The sequence below is a fragment of the Ambystoma mexicanum genome, chromosome 14 (genome assembly GCF_040938575.1).
Source record: "Ambystoma mexicanum isolate Mex_15411 chromosome 14, UKY_AmexF1_1, whole genome shotgun sequence".
Lineage (NCBI taxonomy): Eukaryota > Metazoa > Chordata > Amphibia > Caudata > Ambystomatidae > Ambystoma > Ambystoma mexicanum.
In genome coordinates, this window is record NC_090940.1 from 549,736,338 (window position 1) to 549,749,578 (window position 13,241).

The 13,241-nt window shown below is 46.6% G+C and overlaps 1 protein-coding gene and 1 pseudogene across 2 annotated transcripts in view; both read left to right on the forward strand.

The window, feature by feature from the left end:
* STON2 (stonin 2) overlaps positions 1-13,241 on the forward strand; it is a 991,146-nt gene that overhangs the window by 525,156 nt on the left and 452,749 nt on the right. The window lies entirely within an intron of this gene.
* On the forward strand, positions 269-390 carry LOC138527722 (U1 spliceosomal RNA; annotated as a pseudogene).

The window sequence follows — 13,241 nt, forward strand, 5'->3', positions numbered from 1 at the left end:
GCATTCCGACTGGGCCTGCTGGCTGGCGGCCAGGCCCGAATTTATGCAAATCTCAGGCCGGGCAGGGCTTGATGAAAGAAACTGTGCTACAATGTGCCTCTTCTGCTGGGCTCTGCCTGCCAGAGCTTACCCCTACACGTGGGACAGGCAGCTCCGCAGACGCTCAGGGCTTCCAGGAAGGCTGGGGCTGGGTCAGGGCCTGCCTTCACACCCTCGCTTAGCGGGGCTTCCAGAATGGGCCCAACCCCTGCCCTCTTGCTTGAAACTCAGACTTACCTGGCAGGGGAGTATCTGTAATCAGAAAGGCAGATCTCCCAGGATGAGGCTCATCCATTGCACATCGACTGCATTATTCCTGATAGTGGGGGACTGCATTCGCGCTTTCCCCTGATTTATTGGTGAAAGAAAGAAAATGTCACATGTGCGAGTCAGGTTGTTTGCACACAGAGCCCCTGGTCTTGTAGCACAGTTTCTTTTGCTGCAGTCAAGAGGGCCAGCCCTGAGCAGCTCACGGGTACACAGCCCTGATGTATTGGTGAAAGAAAGAATAAGTCACGTGTGTGAGTAGGTTGGTTGCAAACAGAGTGTAGAGATATCGCGAGAGCGCCCGCTCTCGCGAGATCTCGCGCCCGACCAAGCCCCGCCCCCGCGCGCTACGCGCGCATTACGGGGACAAGCGGAGGACGCGATCGGAGCGTCTCCCCGGCTCCTCCGAGCACGGGAATTCGGCAGGACTTGCCAGAGACTCTGCCATACCATTACAGCCCCTTATGTTGTTGGCCACGTTGGCACCTGATGTTGCAGCACCGCTTGTATCATCTATAAGGGCAAATTTATGTTTGTTGCAATAAAGCCCTTTTGGACAACACACAGCCTCCTGCCTCCTGAAGTTTATTTTACTACATAAATTGGCGACGAGGACCACCTCCAGGAACCGCGCAGAAGCATGCAGGGAGCAACACCGCCCCCACCCTTTTTACAGACGCCAGGTAGGCCTGCTATACCGTGGCCACAATGGCAGCCCCTGTTTACAACGTATGTGGAGGCAATGGGGGGAGCAGGATTCACGGCGGCAAGACGCAGAGCCATGCTATTAAACGCCCTAGGGGTGGAAGGACAAAGAATATTCGAGGGCCTGGCTTTGATTGCGGTAGAAGACGCCGATGATGATGTGTTCAAGGAGGCAGTCAGAAGAATAGAAAAGAGGTTTGCCAGTAAGGAAAACACAGTGCTCCACAGGATTCGGTTTTACACGCGGAAACAAGAACCGTCAGAACCTGTCGACGACTATATCACGAAATTGAGGGAACTGGCAGCTTTGTGCAACTTCGGCACCAATGCAGAGGACCGGATATGCGACATGTTAATAGTCCACACCAACAGCCGGAAGGTCCAAGACAAATACATCATGGAAAAAGAAGTACAGTTGGAGAAGGCAGTGGAAATAGCTAGGGCTGTGGAAGAAACGGCAGGAAGAAGAAAAGAGTTTGCAGGTACCCAAAGTTCCCCTGAGGTACAAGCAGTAGGGTTCCGTCCCAGAAAAGAAAAGTTCATTCCAGATTCAAGAGAAGGGAGAGCCAACAAGAAAGAACCCCTCAAGTGCCATAGGTGCACCAGCACAAAGCACCTAGCGTTCGACAGAGAGTGCCCAGCCAGAGACAAAGAATGCACAGTATGCAAACGCATAGGGCATTTCTCAATAGTGTGCAGATGGCGAAACAAGAAAGTCACAAGTCTGACCTCAGAACGCGTGGCAGAAAGGGATTCCTCATCGGAGGAAGAAGGAAGGCCCACCGTAATCATGGTGAACAGTACACGAGCCAGGAGAGAAAAGCCACACTGCATGATCAAGATCGACGGCAGAGAGACAAGGGTCATGGCAGACTCCGGCTCTGACCTTACCATCTTACCCCTACAAACATACAAAGATATGCTCGGGAAAGAAAAAGTAAAAGTACTCACCACGAAACACAAGCCGACGGTTTTCGGTGGAGCATCGGTTGAACTACTAGGGTACATCAACGGCAAAGTCGAATTTAAAGGGAGGGAAACTTACACCAGAATATACTTCAGCCACGAAGGGCCTCCAGTGCTAGGTTGGGATGACCAAGACAAATTAAAGATCAGACTTGACCCTAGCACGGAAGAGCAAGTCCTATCCATAGGTGCGAGGAGCGAAACCGTAGTCAAGAGCGATTACCCAGCACTTTTCTCGGAGGAGCCGGGTCACATCAAAGGTTTTCTACACAAAATTGTCCTCAAAAGGAATGCCATTCCTGTCAAGCACCGAGTGAGACCAGTACCAGCCACAGCGAGGGACACCCTCAAACAACAGTTGGACAAAATGAAGAATGAAGGGGTGATAGAAGAGATTGAAGCATCCGAATGGCTGAGCCCAGTCGTTCTCATAAAGAAACCCCATTCGCAAGAATTAAGAGTATGTATAGACCTGCGCAGCTTAAACTTGGAAGTCGTCACAGACAATTATCCGCTTCCGAGCATAAATGAACTCATACTTTTAATGAAAGAGGCCAAAATCTTCTCAAAACTAGATATGCGCAATGCATATCACCAAATCCAGCTCCATGAAGAATCAAAACCTCTCACGGCATTCATCACCCCGTTTGGCACATTCCAATTTACCAAAATGCCCTTCGGATTATCATCAGCTGCCTCAGCGTTTCAGCGCATGATGGATGCCCTCCTTCGAAAGGTCAAAAATGTAGTTTACTTCCAAGATGACATATTAGTCTATGCAGGTGATAAACCGACACATGATGCCACTCTCAAACTAGTACTCAACAAGTTACAAGATGCGGGAGTCCGCCTACGATACGAAAAATGTTCGTTTGGAGTAAAAGAAGTCGAGTACCTGGGATACAAAATTTCAGAAAAGGGCATCAGCCCCAAACAGAACCTGATGCAAGCCATCATCAAAGCACCCAATCCCACCAACAAGGAAGAGGTGAGATCATTTTTAGGCTTAGCAGAATATTACGCAAAATTCATACCCAAATTTTCTGAAACCACGTCACCTCTACGTGATCTTCTCAAGAAGGGGTCCGAATTCCTGATGCAAGAACCCCAAAAGGCGGCGATAGACACCATAAAACAACATATTATGGAAGCCCCGTGCCTTAAACCGTTCAATCCCAAGTGGGAAACAGTCATCACCACTGATGCCAGTGCATACGGACTGGGGGCAGTACTTACGCAGAGGAGGGGTGACACCGAACATGTGGTGGCCTTTGCATCGAAGGCGCTATCTGAAGCAGAACAGAACTACTCCACCATCGAAAAAGAGATGCTAGCATGCGCATGGGCAGTAGAGCACTTCAGGACTTATGTGTGGGGCACCAAGTTCAAGCTGGTGACAGATCACAAACCACTCATCCATATGCTCAGTCCCGGAGGCACCAAAGCCTCCACTCCCAGACTAGCTCGCATTGCCGCGAAATTACAAGAGTATACATTTGAAATCCACCACATATCTGGCTGGAAAAACTCGCAGGCTGACTGCATGTCGAGACTACCGGAAAACAAAGAAAGGGCTACCCCATTTCTACAAGGGGAGTGCATTGTTGCTTCCATCTCGGACATAAGGACGCCAGAATATCTTGAACTCAGCGAAAAGCACTGGCAAGAAGAAGAAGGAAAAGACCCAACCATGTCCGCCATTCGAAAATGGATCAAAGAAGGCTGGCCAGATGAAAGGGTGCTACCTGAGGGCATGAGGCCATATTGGAAGGTACAAGAAGAGTTATCCGAAACACAAGGGATAATCATGAAGTCGGATCAAATCGTCCCCCCCACAGGAATGAGACGCACAATTCTCTGCAGGGCCCATGCGGGGCACTTGGGAAACACGATGACTCGCCGCAGAGTCAGAGAAGCATATTGGTGGCCATCCATGGACCAAGAAATTCGCTCCATGATAGAGCGATGCCACGAGTGTTTAAACAGCGACAAAAGATTGAAGATTCGCCAAGCACCTCTCATACCAACCGAGATACCTGAAACAGTATGGTCCAAAGTGGGCATAGACTTTATCGGACCCCTGGAAGCGATGTCAGCAGAACACAAGTATGGAATTGTACTAGTCGACTACCTATCCAAGTGGGTGGAAGCAGAGTTTGTTCCAAACATAACTACAGAGACGGTTATAGAGGTGCTCACCGAAATTTTTCAAAGGGAAGGGCTCCCCAATGAAGTAGTTACAGACAATGGAGTGCAACTAGTTTCTAAAGACATGGAGGAGTTTCTCAAAAAGAACCACATCAAGCAAAAGAAGGCGGCCCTGTATCACCCTCAAGCAAATGGACTCGTGGAAAGGGCGAACAGGTTCATAAAAGGGGCTATCCAACTTGCAATGGCCTCGGGCACGGACCCCCTCAAGACTACAAAGGAAGCCATAGCAGCACATAGACTCACTCCGAATGGCATTACCCATGTATCCCCGTTCAAAATGTTGAGAGGGAGGAGTGCGGCATCAACGCTCATCCCGCCTTGGCTGTCAAAAATAAGAATAGATGAAGAGGTAGACATGTCAGAAGTTGTATGGCGTATCACAAGAAACAAGTCACGCATGAAACTGTGGAGCGACAGAAGAAGGAGAACGAAGCAAGCGCCCAGCATTGAAAGGGGGGACTGGGTTAAAATCAAACTACCAAGGAAAGATCAAGACACAGGTTCCCGGTATAGTCAACCCATACAAGTTACCCATAAAGGGACAAATCATGTCCGCACAGAAGACGGGCGCGCGTGGAACTTCGAAAGAGTAGCTTTGTATCAACGCAGACAAGAAAGACTTAGGACTCCAGAAACCCCACGCACAGAAGCAGAAAAGGAGGATGTGGGGAATGAAGAACCAGAACCAGGGAGAAGCGATGGAGAGAGAGAAGAACCAGAGAGTGAACCGGAAGAACCCTATGTAAGCCCTGAACCGGTTCCGCAGGGACCTTGCCCGGGAACCAGTGAGAGGCCCAGAAGGGAGCACAAAAGACCGGTAAGATTCAATGACTTTGTGTTACAGTGAACCTACTTCCCTTTTGATAAAGGGAGGTGTGTAGAGATATCGCGAGAGCGCCCGCTCTCGCGAGATCTCGCGCCCGACCAAGCCCCGCCCCCGCGCGCTACGCGCGCATTACGGGGACAAGCGGAGGACGCGATCGGAGCGTCTCCCCGGCTCCTCCGAGCACGGGAATTCGGCAGGACTTGCCAGAGACTCTGCCATACCATTACAGCCCCTTATGTTGTTGGCCACGTTGGCACCTGATGTTGCAGCACCGCTTGTATCATCTATAAGGGCAAATTTATGTTTGTTGCAATAAAGCCCTTTTGGACAACACACAGCCTCCTGCCTCCTGAAGTTTATTTTACTACACAGAGCCCCTGGTCTTGTGGTAGAATGTATTTTGCTGCAGTCAAGAGGGCCAGCTCCGAGCAACTCGGGCGCCCACAGGCCACATTTATTGGTGAAAGAAAGAAAAGTTAAAGTGTGCACTAGGCCTGCTTGGTTGGTTGCACAGAGAGCCCCTGGTCTTGTGGCAGAATGTACTTTGCTGCAGCCTCCTGTTCCTCCCCTCCTTTGGCCTCCTCCTCCTTCTGTTCCACAACTGCTCTTTTCACCTCACATTTTGACCCACTTTCTCCTCCTCTTTTCTTCCTATCAGCTCCACCTCACACCCTCCATCCTCATCTCCTCAACCAACCTCTCCTTTCTTCATCTATAACCCCTACTCGTTCTCAAAAAATTCCTGCACCCTCTGCTTTTCCTGTGTCAGGTTTTACACTCCAATGTCCCCTTCTCCTGGAAAGGTCATGCAGTGAGGGTCCACGACCTGGTTAATATTTATTTATGCAATGTTTGGCGGATACATGGACCCGGCTTATTTATTTACTTATGCAATGTTTGTCGGATGCCTGTATCCCACAAACATTGCATAAATAAATAAATATACAGTTATGTGACAAACATTGCATGAATAAATAAATACCCCTGTTAAAATCACACACATGCAGCCAACCAACTGCTTTCAGATGGGAGCTGCAGGAGCTGTGCTGGGTGTGATTCAAAAGAAAACATTGCTTATGGTGAACAGAAATCACCAGGTTTTAATAGTGCCCAACGGGCAGTTTATTTTAGTAAAATGGGATGCAAATTGTGCATTTTAACGAATATTTACTCGACAACACTGGTCAAAACTATTATCTGCATAGTGAAGTAACTCAATTAGGTTCACCTTTGGGTGATCACTTGTCCACATTTTATCTGTTGAATTGGATTATGCTTCTTTCATTACCACAGAAGTAATGAATGTGTATTACAGAGATAAGCTGGCATATGTATTGGGCACACTGCACATGCTCAGGAAGCATCAATCATGCTTTTTACAGGACAATGCTGGCCTAAATTGGGAACAGCCAGAATAGACATGTTGCTACAGAGGCATATTTTGGGCACAACCAGCATGACAATGTATTACATCAGTGACAGTGCTGTCTTATACTGTGGACACATTGATCATTAACATGTGTTGTGTTGTAAAATGTTCTTGTCTGCTGTTGGTGACATGGAATTTTCACGTTCCCCTTTAGAACTTATTGTAAACTTATGGCTTTTTGGTCACTTTTTCTGCTGTAAAATGCACCATTTCAACCCCCCTAAACCCTCCCTAGATCCTTATAGCTCCCTCGCTACGCTCGGTCGCCCTCACTATTTCAGAAAAATATGAACACATACACACTGAAAGAAATCACAAGCAACTAACCTTTGATCACTGCCCCTGACACCAAAAGCTATCTTTGGGACTGCATGGCTATCACTGCCTGTGATGCTATTGTGTCAAAGATCACACACTATTGCTTTTTAACATACTGCTTTGGGTGAAGTTGTTGACTTTTGGCTCGCCGGCCCACTGGGTGACTAAAAGTTAATGCTTCGGCCCCACATTCAAAAAGGTTGTACAAGCCTGCTCCATATTTCTATTTAGTGTCATGCAAAGCATCTCACTGGCGTAGATAGTTTGATGCAGTTGAGAGTGCAGAGCAGGAAACCAACCCAAAGATTCCCTACATGTACAGGGAGGCCCTGAATTAGCTCCTCACTCCACGGGACGTGACTTCCCTGATTTGCGTAATGTAGAGACAGTGCAAGCACTAACAGGTAAGGCCACTCAGGATAACAAATGTCCAAAGATGTTATATTGGAGAGCGGTGTGCGGATGAAGGTCCAAAGTGATAGTACTGGAGCTGGATAAAGGAGAAATCTTGCATCAAGCATTCTTCTCCAAGGAGTGCACTCCAAGAGCAGATAGTGACAGGGACCACACTGAAGACCACAAGAAAGACAAGCCAACAGGGACTGAGTACAGTTAGTCAGGCAGATAACTGGAAGCCAAGGGGAGAAGGCAAGAAAACAGAAAGGAGAACAGATGCCAAGCAGGAAGAAAGGCCTAGAGAGAAAACAGGGAAAGGTTCAGAGAGGCAAAGCCCAAGGGAGTAACAGGAATCATGCTCGGGTGAAAAGACACGGGCCAAGGGGCAATGACACGGTTCAGGAACAAGCTACATTGAGAAGCAGTGAACCAGCGCTCCTGTGCAGTTTAAATAGGAAGCAGGATGAAAGAGAGGCTTGAACTGCAAGCCTCCATCGCCACAGCGATCTATAGTGCCTCATGCACTGCACATGCACGGAATGCCGGACATGGGCGCGTGCACATGCACGGAACACTCACGATGGCCGCGCCCACAGTCACTGGCGAATGGACCACGCGTACCCACGCCCACCGCTAGTGTGGGTACAGCCGCCAGGAGGGAGCCCTGACTCCACGAGATGTCCTGCAGAAACCGATAGGTGGGCTAACATTTAGATTTTACTTAGGGTATTCATTTGATTAATTGTTTTTGTTAGGGTTCTTTATTTTGTATCTTTTAATGTTTGCTATATAGAAAGCAGTAGGAGACTGTTTGGGCCTTAGGTTCACTTTTTCCTCATTACCCGATGACGCTGCAGGAACTACATTTGCTGTCTCGCTATGCGGTCGCCTGCCTTGGGCGACATCCTGTGTCACCTAGACTTATGTCAGTGTGAAGCGCTTACCTGAGGCATGTTATTACTTGCTTCTTTGTGCCTCTGACATTTTTCCCCTCTGGCACATTTCTCCCTTTAAGATTAGTGCCCTGAATTGTCTGTACTTCTTTGTGTTTGGTTTGTTAAGCTTTCACTTTTTTTTATTAAGGAATACCCAACATTGTATTGATTTGACCTGGTACGATTAACCCCCACCTCGCACTTATTGTCTGCTGGCGCATTTTCAGACCGCGGCTGCTGCACCCTGCCTAATAATATTCCACTTGTGTGTTCGTACCCCCAAGAAAGCACAGACTAACCTTTCTGATTCTTTGGTTATGTCATCACACAATATTTGTGCAAACCTACCCTCCATACTCCCTTTGTGGATATGAACACATTGCCTAGTCCAGTAGGTTCCTGGATCCTGTTTTTCCCCAGACAATACATGCAGTCCCCAACCCTCAACGCCATATGCGCAGGATGCATTAATTAAGGGGGTTTCTAGTAGTGTTCAAAATATAAAAGTCATCAGTTGGCGCTGGATTATCTACAGATGGTAGTTAATTAATGCACACTCTGTTCCCTGTCATTGTTCGAAGATTGAAGATCTTATTTTGCATGATCAAATTGTTTTTTTTCGCCATTACATGGACGTGACTGAAAGCATTTTCTGTTCCAGCTATTGCTGCTTGTCTCCCAGATGATTATAAATCTTTTTCCACGCACCGGAATCTTGCGAAGGGCGTCAGTGAAGCTTTCATTTTAAAGAATAAGGTCACTGCCTAAGTCTCTCCTCGTTTGGACCTTCCAGATTCAGATCTTTTATGTGTGAATTGTAAGGAACAATCATCTTGCTCCACACCAAATATTATTTTGTATTGCCCACCTCATTGTGATTCTACTTTTATTAAAAATGTTATGGAGTTAATCTTCTTTCTGATGCTTTCTTCACAGCTGAGCCTGTTAGTCAATTTTAATCTAGATCTTAATGGTGATTGCGACTCTGAGGCACTGCTCTTTCGCAAGCTTCTTAAGTAACTTGGATTCCACATTCTAAGAACTTTTCCAGTAGACAATAGGGGACATACCATATAGTCTCAATTAACAACACCCGCATTGCAGAAATTATAGACTCAATTGCCCTGCTAAAATTCAAATGTATCCAAGTTACACACTTGGGGAATACGTTGTACACATCTAATCTTGTCACTTAAAAAATAGGTGTCATCAGTAAAGAACGCAGATGGTAGAGGAACCCCCCCCCCCTGCACCCTATCAGCTCAACTGTGGTTAACTTAAACATTCTAGGCTTTGCTATTAACAAGCCATTGTGGAAATAAAGAAAAGTTTCTATGCCTCGCAATCCTCGAGAGAATTATTTAGAGTACTGAACAGCCTGAATTCTAACACTACCACTATACCTCAATCCCCTTTATGGTGTGATAAAATTCAATCCTTCTTTTGGGAGACAATCCTTCTGACTAGAGTGCCTATTCAACCTTCATTAGCTCTCCCACGAATACATCCACGGAACGAACTTTGAAAAGTGCACTCTGCTCTGTTGGCACATGTTGGACTCGGATGTTGAACTATTTGAATTGGTCAAACCCTGGGGATACCTCCCGAGACTCTTCCTCACCTGTATCTTCAATTGAGCTTTCTGGGTTCTCGGAATCCGTCTTCCTTCGCTGCTTCTTCTGTTCCTTGGTCTTCTCCTTTTTTTGATGGAGGAAGGGGTGTGCTCCCTCGGTGGGCACCTTGACCGGAGTGGAATCTAGGTCCAGGGGACCTCCGAGGAGCAAGCCCCCAGGGAACAAGCCAGCCGGCATAAAAAACCCTGGATGAATGTTAGTTGGTGTCTTCAGTCTTTCTTGAGCAGTAGCCAACAGTCTTGGTAAAGTTCAATGAAAAGTTCATCAGAACCACTGTTTTTGGGGTCTAGGATCTGATTTTCCTCAGCAGGATGAAGAATGTTCATCAATATTTCACTTGAGGTTAGTGACCCAAATGAGCCACTAAAAGGTTTCAGCTTCCAAGAGGTCGCCCTTGGGCGAACTCGAGAATACAACAAACTGAAGAAACAGCCTTTGGGGTACTGTAAGGAATACCACAGAGGATGATGGACGTGGTCAGAAAAAATAATCAGTACGACGAAGGCGTACCAAACAAGAATTCGAGACAGAAGAATATGCACTATTTCAGTGTGAGGGAAATAATGGCCACCGGGTGTTGGGACGAAGCGTAAAGAAAATCAGGTAAGCGGCAACGAGCCGAAAAGTGAACATTAGAAAAAAGGGACTGTAAGCGGCCAAACAGCAAAAGAGGTAAGAAAGCAAAAGAAGACCGCATTGGACGAGAAGCGGAAAACTAGAACAATAGTTAAGGAAAAAATAGTTGGAGAACAGCGAGGAGATGAGCGAGAGTGGAACAGATGGAAAGGTGCACTAAGAAAATAAACAGACCGCAAGCAATTACCTTAGATACAGAGGAGACACCCATTTGTGCCGGAGGACAGAAGAATCAACAAAAGGGGAAATAAGCAAAAGGAGTACACAGGGGAATCGCTAGTACACGGAATTACAGTAACTGGCAGCGTCTCTCCCAAAAGACGGATACAACGCACAGAGGCGTCGTTCAGAAAGCAGTATGAAGATACCGGCGGCCATCTTGGAGAAAGACTAGACCGTCGACATAGAACAAGGGGAATCCATTTTAGGTGTACTTCCATCTCTGCCAATACTTCCAGGGATGGTGCATGACAGAATTCCATCCTGTCTCTATTACAGAGACCAAATTATTTCTAGCAACACTTAGCCTACACATTGTCCTAACTCCTTGTGCCCCTCAACTGACGTTAAAGATTGCTCTGACTCCTTTGGTCCATTAATCGGTAAGTTCATCGAAGTCTCCTTCAGAGACGGTATAGTTTCAGATGTGCTCAACCAAACCTGTTTCACCCCATTATTAAAGAACCCAAATCTTGACCCAGAAGACGATGCCAGTTATTGGCCCATCAACGATATCCCTTATGTTTTGAGGATTCTGGATTGGATGGCTGCCTGGAAACCACAAGCCCATCTTGAATCAAAACATCTTTTAAGAGACCACCAAGCGGGCTTTTGCCATGGTAGAGTAACAGATTAGGTGCTTCTGCACATAACAAAATTCTCATACAGATTATGGATCAGGGCCACGTAGACATGTTGATGCTTTTTGAACATTCGGCTGCATTTGATACCTTTGACCATACCCTATTATCTCATCATATCAGGGAATCAGCCATGCTTTCGGAGAGTGCAGCCAGTTGGATTCTCTTGCTGCTTAAAAGTAGAACCTTGCAGCTCAACATCAAGGATTATGTTTCTCACCCGGAACTGCTACATGATGGAGTACCCCAGTGGTACCTCCACCTCTCCCATTCTCTTCCATATCCATATGAAGCCGCTCCGTTACCATTTAGTTAATCTTGGGGCTATCTTCCAAAATATATTCAAATCATTCATCACCATCATGATCCTAAGATCAATTTAACCCATATTTAATGTATTTTCAGCCAAATAGAACATTGGATAGGAGAGAACTTGTTGGGTCTAAATCGAGACACAACTGAAATCATGCTTGTTGCTTCTCCCAACGTAATCTCTGAGGATTGATCCATCTATCCAGAATTCACTTTTGCAGCACACTCCAGTAAGGTTCAATCCAATGTAAAAACATTAGGGTTCATCTGTGACTCCGCCCTTTTCCTAAATCCCCAAGCAAAATGATGCTCAGTGTTTCTAATTTTCAGTTGATGCTTCTCCGATCAGGCCATTGGTATCTGAAAAGGACTGCTCTACCATTGCGCCGACCATTACTATTTCTAGGTTAATTACTCAAAGGTGTTGGCAAGTCCATTGTGGTCACTGTGGTTAAACTGTGGAATGCTATCCCGAGGATATCTGCCATACCAGTAACCTACAGAATTTTAGGAATATTAAAACCGTCCTATTTTAATTCTTCCTCTTTTCAAGACGTTTCCCTCTATTCTATGGTCTGCTTAATGAGCCTTGAGATACCCTCGGTTTGCAGTGCTGCCTCTGTACTACATTTACATTTATCACACAAGTCGTTGTCTTTGTGCACCTGACCCACACATAGCGCCTCATTAAGTATTGGGCAGATTTTCATCCCCAAATCTATATGGATAAATGAGGGTCATGGAGTATTTGGAATGCATTCTCTTACCAGCAGTAAAAGATGCAGAGTTTTGTGAATACTGCATTCAATATTCCTGAAAATCTGCATGTGATGTTTTGGTAATTTCGATTCTAGTTTTGGGGACTGGAAATAATACAATAGCAGATCATACCACTGTTGTCTCATTTAAAATAATCTATAGTACGGTCAATAATTACCATTGTCTGCATCATGTAACAAAAGGGGTGAGTATGTTGACATCTGAGATTCTCACATTTTCACTCTTTTCCGTGTTCCACCGGCACATTTGTGTCCCTGTAGTTGAAGGATTGTGCTAGCGCATGGGTGTGCAGGCGTTAGCTCTCCAGGTATTTTGGACTACAACTCCCATAAGCCCAAGCCACCATAGTCAATGGTGAGGAATCATGGGCGTCATAGAATTCATGTATTTTCTTGGTACAGAACTATTACAGTGACATTGGGCCTCATTATGAGTGTGCCGGTCCAGAAACAAGGGTGCTGGTAAGCCTTGCGGCACACTACGACTCTGCGGGCGGGTGCCGTCCCGCCACCAGGGTCAGACCTGGCAGGCGGAACGACACCCGCCCGCAGAGTTTCACAGAAGCACTGGCAACGTTATTAACGGTGCTTCCATGGTCCCCATTCCCATGGAGTCCTATTGGACTCCATGGGAATGGGGTTTTACAGAATTACCGGCTCCTGACGGCCGCCGGGGTCATAATACTGCGGGGTTACCGGGAAGTCAGGCGCCAGTAATTTTTTCCGGTCTAGCGGCAAGCCGCCGGTATCACCGGCAGGCTTACCGCCAGACCTGTAATGAGGCCCACTGGGTTTAATGTCACAGAGTGGCCCATCAAAGCAGCTATAGTGGGGACTCCAATAACGACTATAATCCCAGGTATAGGTGCAGGAATATATTGACTCAGCCTACTGATATTATTGATAGAATATATGAAGTTGACAAACC